At 42.5% G+C, this 20,489-nt stretch overlaps 1 protein-coding gene across 1 annotated transcript in view; it reads left to right on the top strand.

Annotated features, from left to right (window-relative positions):
- HECW1 (HECT, C2 and WW domain containing E3 ubiquitin protein ligase 1) overlaps positions 1-20,489 on the top strand; it is a 264,354-nt gene that overhangs the window by 18,683 nt on the left and 225,182 nt on the right. The window lies entirely within an intron of this gene.

Raw genomic sequence — 20,489 nt, 5'->3', positions numbered from 1 at the left:
TCTTTGAAGTCTCTAAGTAGCGATAAACACATTAATCTCATTGGCAAATTATTGCTTCCTAAAATAAAAATAATTTTATAAACTTTGAAAATTGGCTAGATTTTAAATCTTGAAGTATAACAGAAGGGCATTTTACCTGGAAATTAAATTAGAATAATAAAATAACAAAGCTTTGTTTTGTCCATTTTTCTCTTTATTTTTTCCTTTTAGTGTTTACTTTTATGAGAGTGGAGGTATATCACTGATTACCTGGAATCTATTTTAATAACACATGTCTTTTGGAGTTATGATTCAGTTTAAAATTAGCTAATTGCTATTACATAGGGCTTCCCTGGTGGTTCAGCAGTAAAGAAAAGAATCTGCCTGCCATGAAGGAGACTGAGGTTTGACCCCTGGGTCAGGAAGATTCCCCTGGAGGAAGAAAGTACAACCCATGCCAGTATTTTTGCCTGGGAAATCCCATGAAGTCTTGTGGGCTACAGTTCTTGGGTCACTAAAAAATCAAACATGAGTGAGCGACTAAACAACAACATTGATTTATGTGGTTTTTTTTGAAGGCCTGATTATATCAGATTTTTTAAGTACTAATAAATCAGAAATGTTCAAAACACATATTTTCTGTACTCTCCAAGGAGTTAAATGCATGATAAAGTACAAAAGAAAATAACTCCTGACTTCTTTCCTATTCTGTGACATACTTTATTCCTAGAGGGCACCTAGCTGTGTGACTATAGTAATAATTGTTGTAATATGAGAACTAAAAGATGCAAATTTTAGCACTGACAGAGTTAGTGAAATTTTAGCTTTACCTATCCTGTGGCTCAGATCATTAACTCCTTATTGCAAAAGTCAGGCTTAAATTGAAGAATTTAGGTAAGACCTAAATCAAATCGTATACAGTAGAAGTGACAAATAGATTCAAGGGATTGGATCTGACAGACAGAGTGCCTGAAGAATTATGGACGGAGGTTCATAACATTGTACAGGAGGCAGGGATCAGAACCATCTGCAAGAAAAAGAAATGCAAAAAGGCAAAATGGCTGTCTGAGAAGGACTTACAAATAGCTGTGAAAAGAAGAGAAGCAAAAGGCAAAGGAGAAAAGGAAAGACACACCCATCTGAATGCAGAATTCCAAAGAATAGCAAGGAGAGAAAAGAAAGCCTTCCTTCTGATCAGTGCAAAGAAATAGAGGAAAACAATAGAATGGGAAAGACTAGAGATCTCTTCAAGAAAATTAGAAATACCAAGGGAATATTTCATGCAAAGATAGGCTCAATGAATGAGAGAAACAGTATGTTCCTAACAGAAGCAGAAGATATTAAGAAGAAAGAGGTGGCAAGAATACACAGAAGAACTGTACAAAAGTTATACTATATATAATGATGATCTAAATCAAATCCCTTATGATTATACAGTGGAAGTGAGAAATAGATTTAAGGGCCTAGATCTGATAGATAGAGTGCCTGATGAACTTTGGAATGAGGTTCATGACATTGTACAGGAGACAGGGATCAAGACCATCCTGATGGAAAAGAAATGCAAAAAAGCAAAATGGCTGTCTGAGGAGGCCTTACAAATAGCTGTGAAAAGAAGAGAAGCGAAAAGCAAAGGAGAAAAGGAAAGATACAAGCATCTGAATGGAGAGTTCCAAAGAATAGCAAGGAGAGATAAGACAGCCTTCTTCAGCAATCAATGCAAAGAAATAGTGGAAAAGAACAGAAAGGGAAAGACTAGAGATCTCTTCCAGAAAATTAGAGATACCAAGGGAACATTTCATGCAAAGAGGGGCTCGATAAAGGACAGAAATGGTATGGACCTAACTGAAGCAGAAGATATTAAGAAGAGGTGGCAAGAATACACAGAAGAACTTACAAAAAAGATCTTCACGACCCAGATAATTGCGATGGTGTGATCACTCACCTGGAGCCAGACATCCTAGAATGTGAAGTTAAGTGGGCCTTAGAAAGCATCACTATGAACAAAGCTAGTGGAGGTGATGGAATTCCAGTGGAGCTATTTCAAATCCTGAAAGATGATGCTGTGGAAGTGCTGGACTCAATATGCCAGCAAATTTGGAAAACTCAGCAGTGGCCACAGGACTGGAAAAGGTCCGTTTTCATTCCAATCCCAAAGAAAGGCAATGCCAAAGAATGCTCAAACTACCACACAATTGTACTCATCTCACACGCTAGTAAAGTAATGCTTAAAATTCTCCAAGCCAGGCTTCAGCAATACGTGAACGGTGAACTTCCAGATGTTCAAGCTGGTTTTAGAAAAGGCAGAGGAACCAGAGATCAAATTGCCAACATCCGCTCGATCATGGCAAAAGCAAGAGAGTTCCAGAAAAACATCTATTTCTGCTTTATTGACTATGCCAAAGCCTTTGACTCTGTGGATCACAATAAACTGTGGAAAATTCTGAAAGAGATGGGAATACCAGACCACCTGACTTGCCTCTTGAGAAACCTGTATGCAGGTCAGGAAGCAACAGTTAGAACTGGACATGGAACAGACTGGTTCCAAATAAGAAAAGGAGTACGTCAAGGCTGTATATTGTCACCCTGCTTATTTAACTTCTATACAGAGTACATCATGAGAAACGCTGGACTGGAAGAAACACAAGTTGGAATCAAGATTGCCAGGAGAAATATCAATAACCTCAGATATGCAGATGACACCACCCTTATGGCAGAAAGTGAAGAGGAGCTAAAAAGCCTCTTGATGAAAGTGAAAGAGGAGAGTGAAAAAGCTGGCTTAAAGCTCAACATTCAGAAAACGAAGATCATGGCATCCGGTCCCATCACTTCATGGGAAATAGATGGGGAAACAGTGCAAACAGTGTCAGACTTTATTTTTTGGGCTTCAAAATCACTGCAGATGATGACTGCAGCCATGAAATTAAAAGATGCTTACTCCTTGGAAGAAAAGTTATGACCAACCTAGATAGCATATTCAAAAGCAGAGACATTACTTTGCCAACTAAGGTCCGTCTAGTCAAGGCTATGGTTTTTCCTGTGGTCATGTATGGGTGTGAGAGTTGGACTGTGAAGAAGGCTGAGTGCCAAAGAACTGATGCTTTTGAACTGTGGTGTTGGAGAAGACTCTTGAGAGTCCCTTGGACTGCAAGGGGATCCAACCTGTCCATTCTAAAGGAGATTGGTCCTGGGTGTTCTTTGGAAGGAATGATGCTAAAGCAGAAACTACAGTACTTTGGCCACCTCCTGTGAAGAGTAGACTCATTGGAAAAGACCCTGATGCTGGGAGGGATTGGGGGCAGGAGGAGAAGGGGACGACAGAGTATGAGATGGCTGGATGGCATCACCGACTTGATGGACGTGAGTCTGAGTGAACTCCAGGAGTTGGTGATGGACAGGGAGGCCTGGTGTGCTGCGATTCATGGGGTTGCAAAGGGTCGGACAGGACTGAGCAATTGAACTTACTTACTTACTTAAATAGCAGAGAGGAACATAGCTCTACCCATCAACAGAAAATTGGATTAAAGATTTACTGAGTATGGCCCTGCCCATCAGAACAAGACTGAGTTTCTCCCTCAGTCAGTCTATCCCATTAGGAAGCTTCCATAAGCCTCTTACCCATCATCAGACAGGGAACCACAATCACAGGAAACTAACCAATTTAATCACATGGGCCACAGCCTTGTCTAACTCAGTATAATGACTCAGGTAACAACAATGGTGTGATCACTCACCTAGAGCCAGACATCCTGGAGTGCAAAGCCAAGTGGGTCTTAGGAAGCTTCACTGTTAACAAAGCTAGTGGAGGTGATGGAATTCCAACTGAGCTATTTCAAATCCTAAAAGATGATGGTGTGCACGTGCTGCACTCAATATGCCAGCAAATTTGGAAAACTCAACAGTGACCATGGAACTGGAAAAGGTCAGTTTTAATTCCAGTCTCAAAGAAAGACAAGGCCAAAGAATGTTAAAACTACCACACAATTGCACTCATCTCACACGCTAGCAAAGTAATGCTCAAAATTCTGCAAGCCAGGCTTCAACAGTACATGAATCGAAAACTTTCAGATGTTCAAGCTGGATTTAGAAGAGGCAGAAGAACCAGAGTTCAAACTACCAGCATAAGTTGGATCATAGAAAAAAGCAAGAGAATTCCAGAAAAATGTCTACTTCTTTATTGATTATGCTAAAGCCTTTGACTGTGTGGATCACAACAAACTGTGGAAAATTCTTAAAGAGACGGGAATACCAGACCACCTTAACCTGCTTCCTGAGAAACCTGTATACAGGTCAAGAAGCAACAGGTAAAACTGGACATGGAACAATGGATGGGTTCCAAATTGGGAAAGGAGCACGACAAGGTTGTATACTATCACCCTGCTTATTTAACGTATACACAGAGAACATCATGCAAAATGCCAGGCTAGATGAAGCACAAGCTGGAATCAAGATTGCTGGAGAAATATCAGTAACTTCAGATATGCAGATGATACAACTCTCCCATCACTTCATGGCAGATAGATGGGGAAACACAGGAGACAGTGACAGACTTTATTTTTTTGAACTCCTAAATCACTTCAGGTGGTGACTGCAGCCATGAAATTAAAAGATGCTTGCTCCTTGGAAGAAAAGCTATGACCAACCTAAAAAGCATATTAAAAAGCAGAGACATTACTTTGCCAACAAAGGTCCATCTAGAGTGTTGGACTATAAAGAAGTCTGAGCACCAAAGGTTTGATGCTTTGAATTATGGTGTTGGGAAGGCTCTTGACAGTCCCTTGGATTGCAAAGAGAAACCAGTTGGAAATTGACCCTGAATATTCATTGGAAGGACTGATGCAGAAGCTGAAGCTGAAACTCCAATACTTTGGCCACCTGATGTGAAGAGGTGACTCATTTGAAAAGACCCTGATGCTGGGAAAGATTGAGGGCTGGAGGAGAAGGGGATGACAGAGGATGAGATGGTTGGATGGTATCACCGACTCAATGGACATGAGTTTAAACAAGCTCCAGGAGATGGTGAAGGACAGGGAAGCATGGTGTGCTGCAGACCATGGGGTCTCAGAGAGTCTGACACAACTGAACAACTGAACAACAAAAACTATCCTGACAAAATCTTACAATGTTGTATTACTCAGTTCAGTTCAGTTCAGTCACTCAGTCGTGTCCGACTCTTTGCCACCCCATGAATTGCAGCACACCAGGCCTCCCTGTTCATCACCAACTCCTAGAGTTCACTCAGACTCACGTCCATCGAGTCAGTGATGCCATCCAGCCGTCTCATCCTCTGTCGTCCCCTTCTCCTCTTGCCCCTAATCCCTCCCAGCATCAGAGTCTTTTCCAATGAGTCAACTCTTCGCATGAGGTGGCCAAAAGTACTGGAGCTTCAGCTTTAGTATCATTCCTTCCAAAGAAATCCCAGGGCTGATCTCCTTCAGAATGGACTGGTTGGATCTCCTTGCAGTCCAAGGGACTCTCATAGTAACTCAAATGTTATTTTTAAATTATTTTTTAGTTATTCCGCCCTGTTGAGTCTTAGTTGCAGTACTTGGGATCTTGGTTGCATCATGCAGGATCTTTCATTAAGGCCTGCAGTCTCTAGTTGTAGCATACCGGCTCAGGAGTGTGCAGGCTTCAGTAGCTGCATCATATGTGCTTAGTTGCTCCACAGCATATGGGAACTTAGTTCCAAACCAGGCATGGAACCTGCATCCTCTTCACTGCAAAGAGGACCAAAGGGGAAGTCCCTCAAATGTTATTTTTTGTGTGCAATCTGGCTCAGCAGGCCAGTCCCAAGCCTTCAGGAGAAGCTCCCACAGTCCTTGTTGACCATGTGCTCCCAAAACAAATGTATGGTTACCAGGGGAGTAAGTGGGATGAAGGATAAATTGGAAGATTGGGACTGACTCGCTCACGTGTCTGACTCTTTGTGACCCCGTGGACTATATACAGTCCATGGAATTCTCCTGGCCAGAGTACTGGAGTGGATAACCTTTTCCTTCTCCAGGAAATCTTCCCAACCCAGGGATCAAACCCAGGTCTCCCACATTGCCAGATTCTTTACTAGCTGAGCCACAAGTGAAGCCTGACATATATACACTACTATAGATAAAATAGACAACTAATAAGAACCTATTGTGTAATACAGGGAACTCATCTCAATACTCTATAATGACCTATATGGGAAAAGAATCTTAAAAAGAGTGGACATATGTATATGTATAATTGATTCACCTTGCTGTGCAGCAGAAGCTAACAAAACATTGTTAACCAACTATACTCCAATAAAAATTAATTAAAAAATAAAAGAAGTCCTTCAGAAGTCCTTCTTGCCTTGCCAAGAGGAGGTGATTTCACAGGGAAGGTATCTTTGTTTTGATCTCTGGCCCAGACCAGTTATATGTAGCTCCCTGTTCATCGTCGCTTCCCTTGGGTAGCAGGAAAAACAGCATAGTAGGCCTGAAGGACCACTGATTACGGCCAGAAGAATTTTTCCCAAAGGGACTTCCTTTCTCCACCCATCTTTGGGTCAAATCACATGATCATAGTCATGATCGCTGCCCTCTCACAGATGTCCAGGCCTAAACCAGAAATCTGCAGTCGTTTTTGACTGCTCTGTTTTGCCTCAGTTTCCTGTTCCCCCTCAGCACCACCAATCACCAGGTCCTGCCTTGCCTCCAGCTCACACCGTCACATTCAGCCTTCTCTGTCTCTGCACTCGCTTTCAGATTCACATTCTGACTGCTGCTTGCTTTGATTTCATCACTCTCTGCATTTGTCAGAAGAGTGAATATCAAAACCCCTTTTCAGAACATCATTTCCAAATCCTCTTTCATAATTTCCTCCTCCCAAATTAAAGAAAAAACAACAACACAGTGTTCCTTGATTACACATAATAGAAATCTAAACACCTAGCCCTGCTCTGAGGTTTTTGTTTTTTTTTTCAATTTTTTTGTATTTGAGTAGAGTTGATTAACAAAGTTTTTAACAATACCCCTTAAGCATGGTGAGATGAAATTTACACAGGTCAGGGGTGGAGTTTGCCTCCTCTCTCCACCCTTCAGCAGGTGGCTTCAAGTGAGAGGCTTGTGGGTTCAATGGCCCTGGTACTCTGAGATTTTGATCCTTCTCCTATAAAATGAAGTTAATGCACAGTCTCCACAATGACCCCGTGAAGACTGAGAAAGCACACCTGTGGGGGGCCAGGCACATGTTTAGTATAGCCAGGTAGGCAGTCTAATAAGAAAGCTTTGAATGAGACGTTGTGATGCTTTTCTCTTTTGGGAATGGACATGGTGGTGCTTGTTGACAACTGTGAATTGAGTGGCTTATTTTGAGGGTTTCCTCTGGGGAAATCCTTTGCAGCCAGAATTGGGGACTGAAGGTCACCAAAGGAAAAGCAGGGCTCCAGGAGAACTAGCTAACTCCCCCCTGTTAGCATTCCTGGCTAGTGCTGGCAATATAGCAGAGCCAGAACAAGCCCTGCTGGAGCCAGAAGATTCCCTAGATCTGCCCAGTTTAGCCACAGGGATCCCACCAGGTCAACAATCCAGATGGTTCAGATGACATGTTGTTATAGCTTTTTATTTGAATCTGGACGTATTTCCCCCGGGACCACTCTGTGTTTTAGAACTGATATGGCTAAGAACTGCACTGTGGGCTGCCATTATCAGTCACTGTTTTCTTCTTTCCAAGGAGCTGTCTCCTTTCGTATTGCAATAAATATTTGAATCATAAGCTCTGAGAAAGTCTGCTTCTTTGTAGGCAGAACCAGAAGACACATCTACCTTTCTTTCTTTCTTTCTCCCTATCTATATAACCTTATGGTGATCGTGCTGCTTCACAGGTGTTCTTTTAGAAGCAGTGTGGCTCCATATATATCTGCATGATACTGGGCATTTGATTATTATGCCTCCTTATTTTTGGGCTTCCCAGGTGGCACAGTGGTTAAAAAATCTGCTGCCAGTGCAGGAGATGCCGGTTCCATCTCTGGGTCAGGAAGATCCCCTGGAGGAGGAAATGGCAACCCACTCCAGTGTTCTTCCCTAGAAAATTCCATGAACAGAGGAGCATGGCAGGCTACAGTCCATGGGGTCACAAAGAGTCAAACACAACTGAACACGCATGCATTAGATTTTTATTACATAATTCCATGGAAGTCATGACTACCTCCATCACTCATCCAGGTTCACACTATCCTAAAGGGAAAAATATGCTCAAAATTGCACTTTCCATGATCATAAAGTAATTTCAATATAGGTTATGACCTTACTAGTATTTCTTAAATCTTGAGAAAAGAATATGCAGTTCACAGCAACACTCCTAAAATGCATTTCCCCTTTCACCTGTGTCCTTTAACCACACAATTCTGCTGGTGTTCCCTCCCCCACTGAACTTCTCTGTAAGCTTGGCTCACACTCGTGCTGATTTTCTTTCCTTCCTTGTTTCTTGCATGTTTTGCTTTAAAAAGATAAATGAAGTCATCTTACTAGAGAAAAGCCTCTGGAGTGGTAGAAAAGGAGCCCTGGTCACCAAAAACACAATCACTCACCCTTTAGCAGATCAGAGTGAAATGGTTGGAAATATTCATACACTAATAATGTCTGGGCTGCCAGAGGCCAACCTAAAGGTGCAGCAGTTCAGACTGAAAGGGGCCAATGAGGCAATGGAGTATGGCAGTGCAGGGGCAGGGATCCATGTGGGAAGATGGGACATAGGAGAGAGGAGACACGCATAGCAGGCTTATCCTCAGCCCACCCAAGGTGAGAAGCCAAACTGTGTGCAGTCATCTCTTACCACATCAAATAGTCCATTACACCCGCAGGCATCAAAATTCATCTTCCATCCATAGATTAAATATCAGACCATTAAAGAGTGACTAAGCATTGTTACAGGAAACAGCTACAAAAGATACAATCAAATCATTCAATTCAGATTTGCAGCAACACAGATGTTTCTGACTTCTAACTGGTTATGTGTCAGACTCTGCCAGTGAGATGAAAGCTCTTAAATAAATGGCCAGGGCCCTAGGAACCCAAAATGAGACTTTTCTAGATTAACTTGAGTTGCCATTTCAGTAAAAGCACATACAGCCTCTCCCACCTCTCTGAATCCTACAGTGCTGGAGGCATGCTGTGGACTGGACTGGTACCAAGGGACTCCAATCTATAGGTGAAGGCTGGGTCCCTGCCCTCTGAGGTGGGGACAAAAACACACTTCTTACTGTGTCCTATATCAGTGAAGGAGACCACCCAGCCTGGCTTTGGGGCCCAGGGTTAATCACCACCCACAGATAAAAGGAGCCAGTAGGTGGACTTGGCCAGTGGAAAGGAAGGACTGGCTTTGGCGGCCAAGTGGTATAGAGCTCATTCTAGCACCTGCAAAGGCATGAAGGCATGGGGAGGTGAAAGTTGAAGGTGAAGTTCTGAGAAAGAGGAGGAGGAGGAAGGAGTCGAAGGTGGAGCTGGAGGAAGAGAGATCATCAAGTCAGGAGGATTAAGTATGACCACAAATTCTTTGACATTTCTTTCATCAAGAGGCTAGGTCCATGTCCCCTTCCCTTGGGCCTGGGAGGCTCTATGACCCTGTGCTGGCTTCTATGCTGAAATGATGCTATGACCATTGGGATGCATGTGTCTGTTGAATTATTGTCTATTTTTTTTTCAATTCTTCTGCTCATTTTAGAAATTTTTTAATTTTTTAATTGAAGGATAATTGCTTTACAATATTGTGTGGGTTTCTGCCATACATCAACATGTATCAGCCATTGGTATATATATGTTCCCTCCCTCTCTTCTGCTCATTTTTAAAACAAGTTGTTTGGGGTTTTTTTTTTTTAACATTAAGTTGTATGAACTGTTTATATATGTTAGATATTACCTTTTTCAGTCAATTATTTACAAATATTTTCCCCCATTTAGTAGGATATCTTTTTGTTTTGTCAATGATTTCCTTTGCTGTGCAACCGAATTGTTTAATTAGGTCCCACTTGTTTATTTTTGCTTTTGTTTCCATTATTCTAGGAGATGGATCAAAAAAATATTGCTGTGATTTTCGTCAGTGTTCTGCCTATGTTTTCCTTTAGGGTGGTTTTATAGTATCTGATCTTCCATTTAGGTCTTTAATCCATTTTGAGTTTATTTTTATATATGATGTTAGAGAATATTCTAATTTTATTCTTTTACATGTGGTTGTCCAGTTATCCCAGCAACACTTTTGAAGAGATTGTCTCTCTCTAGTGTATATTCTCACCACCTTTGTCATAAATTAATTGACCATAGGAGCATGGGTTTATTTCTGGTTTTTCTATCCTATTCCAGTGATTTATAAGTCTGTTGTTGTGCCAGTACCATACTGTTTTGAGTATTGTAACCTTGTGATATGATCTGAATATAGCCTTTTATTTTATGCTGCTAAGAGTACCATGAGGTGAGTGCTATCACCATTGCATTTGAGGACAAAACTTAGTCTGAGACATGGTAGCTGATGTGGCAAGTGGTGGAGCTGGGATTTGAACCAGCCTTATCTGCTTGTGCTCATCAGCTCCAGGGGAGGATCTGTGGGGATACTGGAAATGCAGGACACAGAAGGGATGCTTGATGAACTGAGGTCCATGAGGAGTTGGAAGGAACAGGATGCAGAGAACTGTTAAGGAGTCCAGCCTTCCCTGGAAGCCCTTGACCTACTGTGGACTTCCAGTCAGAAGTGGGGGTGGGCAGGCTGGGGACCTAAGCGAGAGAAGGAAAAAATGCTTTGTGTTGACCGTTCGATAGTGACTTCTAACCTATAGTGACTCCCTTCTGAATCAGAAGGGAAATAAGGAGAAACAGAGTGATTTTACCTAAACAGACACGGTAGGGTCAAATTAGAACTCTACAAAACATTCTTTTTGTCCCTCTCAAAGCCACTCTATATACAGAATGCACCTCTTTAAATCACAGACACAAGGATCTAGAAACAACCAGGGCTGCAGAGGCCTCTCCACATCTCTGCCTCCAGAGAGGGTTTCAGTAAGATAAGGAGAGCATATTAGAGTGAAGTAGGTCAGAAAGAGAAAAATGAATATTGTATATTAATGCATATATGTGGAATCTAGAAAAATGGTAAAATTGAACCTATATTGTACACAAAGCAGAAGCAGACATGGATGTAGAGAACAAACATATGGACACCAAGGAGGCAGAAAAAGGGTGGGATGAATTGGGAGATTGGGATTGACATATATACACTGTTGACACTATGTATAAAATAGATAACTAATGAGAACCTAGCGTATAGCACGGGGAACTCTACTCAGTGCTCTGTGGTGACCTAAACGGAAAGGCAATCTAAAAAAGAGTGGCTATATGTATATGTATGACTGATTCACCTTGCTGCACAGCAGAAACTAATACAAGACTGTAAGGCAACTATACTCCAATAAAAACCTTTAAAAATCTCCTTGAGACAGGAACAATAGCTTTCCCATAAAGGCCTGTGTCAGAGCAGGGCAGACAGAGGCCAAATTGGCAGGAGAGTATGTGGGGCAGACAGGAAACTGACCTAACTAAGACTCTGTGTCTGGACCTGCAGCCAGGTGTCTGAAGGACATGGCAAGCTCATTACCATAATGTCCAATTAGACACAGCAGATGGGCACAAGGTGACTCCAGCCATCCCAGAAAGGTGCCTGTACTTGTCCCTGGGGAATCTGTGCATGGCTCACAAGATCTCATCTCTGGGCTGTCATTTGGGTTAAGGCTATTGTCCTGAATAGAGGAATAAGAACAATAACAGCAGCAACTAAACATCTCTGAGCTTTCCCAATGTGCATGGCACCATACTGAGTGCCTCAGACATCTTGTTCCATTTGTTCTTCATGAAAATCCTAGGTGGCAGATATTATTTTTCCCTTTTTTGATAAGGAATCTGAGGTCCAGGAATATAATGCAGTTGATCGAAGAGTCACAAGTAACAAACAAGTAGTGGGGCCAGGACTTGAACCCAGATAGTCTGACCTCCAAACCTGCTCTTTAGCCACCATGATGTCCTGATAAGACTAAAGTTGGCCAGAAGGGCTCCCACCGCTCAAGTGGAGGTTCAATGTAGAGTTCTGGTCCTTTGGAGGGTAGGATGTTGGGTAATACACTAGATAGAACTCTGAAGTTGGAGTCCATGCTGGGGCTTTACCTCCCAGAGTGATTGGCGGGGAAATTGTTTGGGCATCACAGTGGGAGCCAAGTTATCACTGGGCTGAGCAAACCCTTGACTAGAGAAAGGAAAGTTGAGATGGTTAACATATGGCTTTCCTCCCCTCCAGATGATTCCACGTGGGGAGCTCCATAGACCCCACCATAAAAGCTATAGAGAAAGTCAAACTAGAAGACAGAGCCTATCCAAGATTTCAACTACTTCCTCCCACATAAATTCAGAATCTCCTCCATTTCAATGTATTTGTTATGTGCATATGAATCCAATTTGTGTACTCATTTTTTTTTAATATTACTTACTCCCTATAGAAACATGAGAAAACTATCAAATGTCATCCATAATTTTGGCAAAAATAACATTTTTAAAGATTTGTTTTTGTTATTGCTGGTAGCATCTCCATTTGGAGGGGCTTAGTAAATATTGTTTTGTTTTATTTATTGGAATATAATTGCTTTACGATGTCCTGTTAGTTTCTGCTGTATGATGAAGTAAATCAGCTATATGTATACATATATCTCCTTCCTCTTGAGCCTCCCTCCCACCCACACCCATCTCACCCATCTAGATCATCACAGAGTACTGAGTTGAGCTTCCTGAGCTTTTATAGCAGGTCTCCACGAGCTATCTGTTTTACACTTGGTAGTGTATGTATAGGGCTTCCCTGGCGGCTCAGTGGTAAAGAATGTGCCTGCTAAGTAGGAGACAGGGTTCGATCCCTGGGTCGGGAAAATCCCCTGGAGGAGGAAATGGCTACCCACTGCAATATTCCTGCCTGGAGAATCCCACAGACAGAGGAGCCTGGTGGGCTATAGCCTTTGGGGTCGCAAAAGAGTTGGACGTGACTTAGCAACTAAACAGCGGCAGTGGCAGCAGTTATGATAATCCTCATCTCCCAACTTGTCCTACTCCCCCCTCCCACACCCTGTGCCTACATGTCCATTCTCTCTGTCTTCGTCTCTATTCCTGCCCTGCAAATTGGTCATCTGTACCGTTTTTCTAGATTCCACATACATGCATTAATATACAATATTTGTTCAGTTAATGAATGAAGGAAGGAAGCTAGTGCTCAAAATGTCTGTGCAGGAAGCAGAAGACTTGTGCTCAAGGGTGACTGCCATCATGTCTTATCTTTCCTACTAAGGGCCCCTGAGCTGTCAAGATAGAGACAGGGAAACAGAGATGGAGAGTGGAAGCTCGGTGGCCCCTGGTCAGACACAGGGCAGGAAGATACCACAAAGAGAACAGAGTCAACTGACCTACCCAGCTTCTTGGAATAGGGAGGCAGCAGAGAGGTACCACCTTTCAATGTGGAGAACTCTGCTCTCTAGTGAACACAGCCTGGTCCACACTAGAAATCTGACTAAACACTGAAGCACCTCCTCCCTTGATTGAGGGTGGGGGAGTGGATGCTAGAAGAACAGTAGGAAGGGGGATTTCCCCCTTTTCCACATCATTCTGAGCTTATACCTCTCTCTTTTGACTCCCGAGCCTTTCAGCCAAGCCTGTGGTCATGCACAGCTGTAGGGTTCTTTGTGAGGATGGAGACCCATAGAGGGCAGTGAGATCCTGCCCGTATACCACGTGTGCCTCCCAAGACACTCATCACTGCCACCATGTACCAGCCTGGGGCCGGTTCAGAGGTCACCCTCAGGACTTCTCTGACATTAGCCAAGATAGGTCTCTAGTCAACTCTAAGGCCATTTTCAAATAATGCCAGCTATACTGTCCATTGGAGAAGGAAATGGCAACCCACTCCAGTGTTCTTGCCTGGAGAATCCCAGGGACGGAGGAGCCTGGTGGGCTGCCATCTATGGGGTCACACAGAGTCGGACGCGACTGAAGCGACTTAGCAGCAGCAGCATACTGTCCATACTAGCTTTTGGACAGCTAGGAAAGAGTACAGAATCCAAATAATATGTTAAAAGTACAGCCTCCCTCACCAAATCCCATGTATCACAATTGCCCCAAATTCCAGAGTTGATATAGTACTCAAGAACGCTGCAAAACCCACCAAGTCCAGAAGATGCGACCAGTGCCTCCATCCATGGCGGCAGCTGCTAGTCTAAGTCCTGTTTCCCTCTTTCCAAGCACGCCCAGCGTCTGCATCATCTGGCCCACTGCTAATGACAGCTGTTACCTGAGGCAAGAGGGCAGACAAAAAGGAAAAGAGCTAATTGTCTTTAACCTTTGCCAGAATGAATGCCAGTCTCTCCCAGGTTGCTCAAGGCCAACAAGCCTCAAATCCAAACCAGAGAACTTGTATTATAAGCAGAGAATTTTATCTTATGCCCCCCACCTCCTTGGGGAAAAAGGACAGCACCCTCACCCTCTACCAGAGAAGGACATACAGGAAACACTCCTATTTTTATACAAAATCTATCCATTTGAGCCCATAGACTTAAAGCATTTTCATGGGACTCCTATTCCTTATATTTAAAATCTGTCAGTCTCTTTCTCTCTTGCTACATGAATAGTTAGCCCTGACAAAAAGAGACTTACTTTACACTATGAGTTTTCTGTAACAGAGAACACAAATTTCTAGTGAAAACTAAGCCTTTAAAGCCTGACTGAGCCTTTAACAAAGGAAAAGACAAGTAGTAAAAGGACAGAAAAAATATGAAATACTTTTCAGAAGGTCAAGCATAGATGATGTCAAACCTAAAAACGAAAACAATATTAGAAGGGAAAAACAACAATAGAAACGGTAAAAAGAGTATAGGAACATGGAAAAACATAATAGTAAAAATAATCTACAATTAGACTTAACCTTTTTTAATAGCATAATCACTGTCAGTTCCCAAATTGGAGAAAAATATAGGCAAACTCAGTGTAAAAAATACATTAAAACATCAAGTCCAGTTAAATGGAAGTTCTGGGTATTTGGCACAGTGACCTTACAATAGTGCAAAGCAAATTCTTATAAGATTTGGACTCTTGAAAGAAGACCCAACCCGCCCTCCAGCATGGAGATGGGGAAGATTTCCTTCCTTCTCCATCTTCCAGCTCCAGCCAAGCTCTTGGCTGGGCCTCAGGTGGGGTTTCCAGCCACTCCAGCTGAGCTCTTGGCTGGGCCTCAGGTGGAGTTTCCAGCCAGGCGCCCCTGAGTGCCCTCTGTTAGGGCAGGTCCCCAGAGGCCATATGAAGGGTAACCAGAAGAACATCCTTAGAGCGCCGCTGACATCAGCTGAGGCTGGACAACAGGGAACCTGGGACTCAGCAAAGGGATCAGGAAAGGTATCCTAAGACCTCTCATCTGAAGCATAGGTTAATGCGAAGCTTCCAGGATAGTCCAAGCTCTCAGTGGGCATGCAGCTAAACTGAGTGCATGATGGAAAGAATTTCATAATGCCTGGTTCCTGCACCTAAAGGAAGTGTAGAAGTGAGTGAGTAGTAGAGTAAGTACCATACAAACAGGAGCCTGAATTTGATGTGTGGAGGGTCTTCCATCACCTCTCCCACCTCCACATACTTTCCTCCAGGACAGTTCTTGGTGATCTGGTATAGACTCATCTCTGAACCTACCCAGAAAGACATGCTGAAATTTCCAGTTCAGGCAAGTCAAATGGATGCTAGACAAGTAGAGAGGGAGCCTCTGCCAGCTGAACAAAGGCAGCACTGTTAACCTGCCTTGATAGTCCCCTGGTTTACAGGATGGCATCTGTGCCTCATCCATCACTTGCTTCTCTGACAGCCCTGACACTAACCTGCCCTGACAGAGCATCTCATGTCTGCTGACTCTTCCCAGTTGACCTCTACAAATAGGCCAAATAGTCAAGATCAATGTCTTTACTCAGAAATGGATTTTTCCCAAGAGACAACAATCCCAGTAGATGCCAAAGCTGCAAATTTCTTTTCCCATGAAACCCACACCAATGGAGTGCAGTGTTCCTTTTTCAGGAAGGGAACTTTCTTACTGTGAAGGCTGCTTTTTTGGTATCAAGGATCCCTTAGAGGGACCCAGCATCCAGGTACTGTATCCCAGGTCAGAATTGTTGACCTGAAACAGACTGCCAGATATTGGTCCAGCTAAGATCATTATTCAGGATTAGCAGAGAATTGCAACCATGGTTCAGGGTCTGCAATCACGATGAGCCACTTGCAGGCCCTCTCACAGAAAGGGAAGGACACCACTTTTATAGAGAGGATAAGGAAGTTGGGAGGGCTGTAGTAAACACAGAGTTCATGGCTTTTCATTGGCTGAATCCTTGCCAGAAAAGAAGAGGAGTCTTTCTTCCTCCTGCTGGGCTCTGCTATCACCACAGGGCATGAGTGCTCCCCGTTCTGGTCTCCCAACTCTATTTAATTAAGGTTTCTGTTTATTATTTTTTAGCAGAATCAACTGCAACTGAGAAACGCAGCAGCCAGTTCCATATGCAGCATGCCAGATGGCCTGGCATTTTCATATATGCTTTGAATTACCATGTCTGATGTGCCAGGAAGCCAAAATGGTGGGTGGGCTCTCCTGGGGCCCAGAGCTGCAGCTTTGAGTGCTCCTAGGCTGTGAAATTCTCCCCACAGAAAACCATGGTCATTCAGCCCGTGTGCAGCTGACCAAGTTAGTCCCAACTGAGCAACCAGTTGGGAGAAACTTGAATGATGTATCCTAGATTCCAAGGGAAATGGGTAGGGGTTGGTGGGGCTGGGGTCGGGAAGAGAGGTACCCTGAGAGGAAAGGGGGGGATTCAGGGAAGAAGCTACAGATGGTCTCCTGTATTTCTTGCCATGGAAGCCCACCCCTGAGGATTTCACCTTGTTGTGCAGCTCACTCACAAGATTAAAAGATGGTTGTGTTACATAACTCAAGGAGAGCCATTTCCATAGACTTCTGTGTGAGTGGTGTCCCTGGATTTGGTAACACTTCAGACCTGTTATTAAGGTCATAGGAATATCTGGTGACCACATATCAGAAATTATATTCAGCCTCATAACTGCCATTGCTAAGATCTGTGCATGGTCAGGGCTATACCCCTTTAGCCCAAAGGGTTACTGTACCCCTCCCAACCTCCAGAATAGCCATGGGCTTGAATTCTGCCCTGCTTCACCATGAAATTGCATTGTATCTCATACTCCAGTATCATATAACCTGTACATCATTTAGATCTTCTAAAATACCCACTTGACATTCATCTGTGGCTCTCTCACATCTATCCAGTTTTGAAAGGTGATATTCAAAATCTTCTCCCTGACTATAAAGGATTCATTTGAAAGATTGCATCCCTCCCTTCCCCTCCCGCCACCCCCATGCTTTCAAAAACTCTACCCTTCATACATCAGACCTATGCCTCTGAGGATATGAGGATATCAGTATATCCTCACACTCCTTGGCACCACTAATCTGCATAAAGTACCTAAGAAAATGACATACTTCCCAGAAAGACCTCTGGAACACCTCTGGCAGGTCAAGAGCTGACTCAAGACATACGTCATCACCATAGGATATGGGGAAGGGTCTCCACGTGCTTCTGGCCCATGGCCTTTCTGCCTTCTGGAGCTCTTCAGTATGTTGTCTGTCATTCTGCAGCCTTCTGGTTTGTGTCCTATCTCAATTTCATGGAACTTACTCTGCCACCATCTGACCAGCCATGACCCTCCCTTTCAGCTGGACTGAAATAGAGACCCGCCCCAGTAATCCAGGATTAGGGACAAAAATATGTGACAGAGAAGGCACTTGACTTTGTGGTCTGTACTTGGCCTTGGAGGATCTGTTTGGACCCCTACCTGACCCTGAATGCCCCAGGGAGGCTCAGAGCCTGCTCAGCCCACTCCATCTAGGACGGAAGACTCCTAAGAGTTCCTGCAGCTGTGTGATCCTCTTTTTCCATTTTACATGATCTCCTCAATACCAAGAGACAGAAGATTTTGGCTCACTCTTCCAGTGTTTTCAGGATTCAGGATTCAGCAAATGCCTGAGGGGAAATCAGCTGGGCCACAGTCACTCTGCTGACTTCCCTGCCACCAGGGCAAAGGGACTGTAGGTAATCAGCTCATCTCACCAGTACTCTCCCATCTGGAATTTGTAGTCCTTGTTGCTTCCATTATTCTTCAGTTCTTTGACCATTCTGTTTTAAAATCAGCTTATCTAGTTAGCAGCAGAAGCACTGATCTGCTACAATTACTGTATCCTAGCAGAGAAAGGAAGGCTCTAATTGCCTTTTAGCAAACACTCTATGTGCAATGATCCCAGAGAACAGAAGCACTGTCTAGGGGGTGATAATAACCAGCTCTGAAATAGAAAACAAAAGGCATTTATTGGATGATTTTTTTTTTAGCTTGAATTTGGCCCTCTGATACCAAAATAAGTATTTCTTTATGGTATCATTTCACATAATGATTTATTTTAATCGTTCTCCCATATTTTCTGTGTCACCATATTTAAAGCATTAACATAGGGTTTATGCTACTGTTCTAAGTAGGAAATTGGTCAAATAATATACAGTTCTTCCTATAAAAAGGATATAGCAGTTAACTCAAAAAGTTACAATTAACCATTTTTTCATTCAAATAATCATAATTTATAAGAGAAACATGATTGTATCAGATGAAAATTTTTATGTTAGGCAAATGTGGAGTGCTTAAAGATGCAAACATCTTCTGGGTTCAATAAAAATTTATTAAAACTTTATTTTCCTCAGTTATTTTGAAATTTTGTCCAAAGGTAATACAATCAGTCCATAATACAGCATTCTAGATCATTTCTGAAAGTTCAAGCCCAAGTAAGATTGTATCTCTACCAAATTACAAAATTTTGACAAATCAATATTTTCTCTAATACAATAAGATTATTTCTTTCTGTAAGTGTCATATATTACTTTAATGAGAATTTTACTTAAAAAGTATCATCTGAGAACCAAATAAAAACACCATGTCTTTCAGAGCTGTTTATAGGAGAATGAAGTTTTTTCATACAATTTAATATGGCTTATACACTTATATAATGTTCTTCTTTGGAATGAGTTCTTGGATGAGTTTCTGAGATTAGATGTAACAGGACAAGAGTGTGTAAAAGACAACTGCTTTATGTTGTTGTTAGTCTAAAATGAGGGGCCACTGCATGAGGGCTTTAAAATTCTTAGAGATCCAACAGGGAATATCAATTTTAAATTAAAATAACTTTTCCAATGTTATATCTTTACACATGTAGTAGAATCTGCAATGCTAGATGCCTTGTCAGTGTATACTAATTCCATTAGTATAGTACAGTATACTATACTGTATAGTATATTACATAGTGTATTATATAGTATAGCCCTTCACCCTTCCTCTTATTTTAATAAAAAATAAGTTTTCTCTAAGCTGCTCATTTCTTAAAATGCATTTAATTCATATTTTAAAATAAATCAAGTACAAGTGAACATATTGCCATGTAAGACAGACTGGGAAGACCTCAGGTTTTATACCATTAATGTTGATTATTTCTTTGAAAGAACTGCTCTTGCTATTTCCTCTTACTGAAGCTAAATGTTCTTCAGACTCAAATTTTAATTTATATCTCATTATTCCACTGCTTCTTGATCTTTTTGAGCATTTGAAGATATTGTACTTTCTATTACTCCTTCTAGATAAGTACTGAGACTGATTCTTTCCTGGTGATTATAGCTTAAGTTAAAATTGCCTTTCCTGGATTTTGAGGACGTGCTTTACATCTGTCTCATGTCTGTTTTGCAAATGAGATATTAGTAGATTTAAGTTCATTCTTCTTACTAAAGAATGTTACTGCATAGATAACTTGGTTCCTTCTGCACAAATAAGTGATTCACAATGGAAGACATTCTGCTAATGCACTAATCCATATGTTTGTGTAGTTCATCAACTGATCACACTTTGGTTCATGAGAGTTGGGCATTTCTGCACTGCAGATGTGGTGACATATGGATAGCTAAAACCTTGTTCAGTTCAGTTCAGTCGCTCAGTCGTGTCCGACTCTGCGACCTCATGAATTGCAGCACACCGGGCCTCCCTGTCCATCACCAACTCCCGGAGTTCACTCAGACTCACGTCCATCGAGTCAGTGATGCCATCCTGCCATCTCATCCTCTGTTGTCCCCTTCTTCTCCTGCCCCCAATCCCTCCCAGCATCAGAGTCTTTTCCAATGAGTCAACTCTTCACATGAGGTGGCCAAAGTACTGCAGTTTCAGCTTCAGCATCATTCCTTCCAAAGAAATCCCAGGGCTGATCTCTTTCAGAATGGACTGGTTGGATCTCCTTGCAGTCCAAGGGACTCTCAAGAGTCTTCTCCAACACCACAGTTCAAACGCATCAATTCTTCGGCACTCAGCCTTCTTCACAGTCCAACTCTCACATCCATACATGACCACTGGAAAAAC

The sequence above is a fragment of the Oryx dammah genome, unplaced genomic scaffold (assembly GCF_014754425.2).
Source record: "Oryx dammah isolate SB20612 unplaced genomic scaffold, SCBI_Odam_1.1 HiC_scaffold_18, whole genome shotgun sequence".
Taxonomy (NCBI): domain Eukaryota; kingdom Metazoa; phylum Chordata; class Mammalia; order Artiodactyla; family Bovidae; genus Oryx; species Oryx dammah.
The sequence above is the reverse complement of the archived record's forward strand: the minus strand, read 5'-3'. Positions and strand labels throughout refer to the sequence as shown.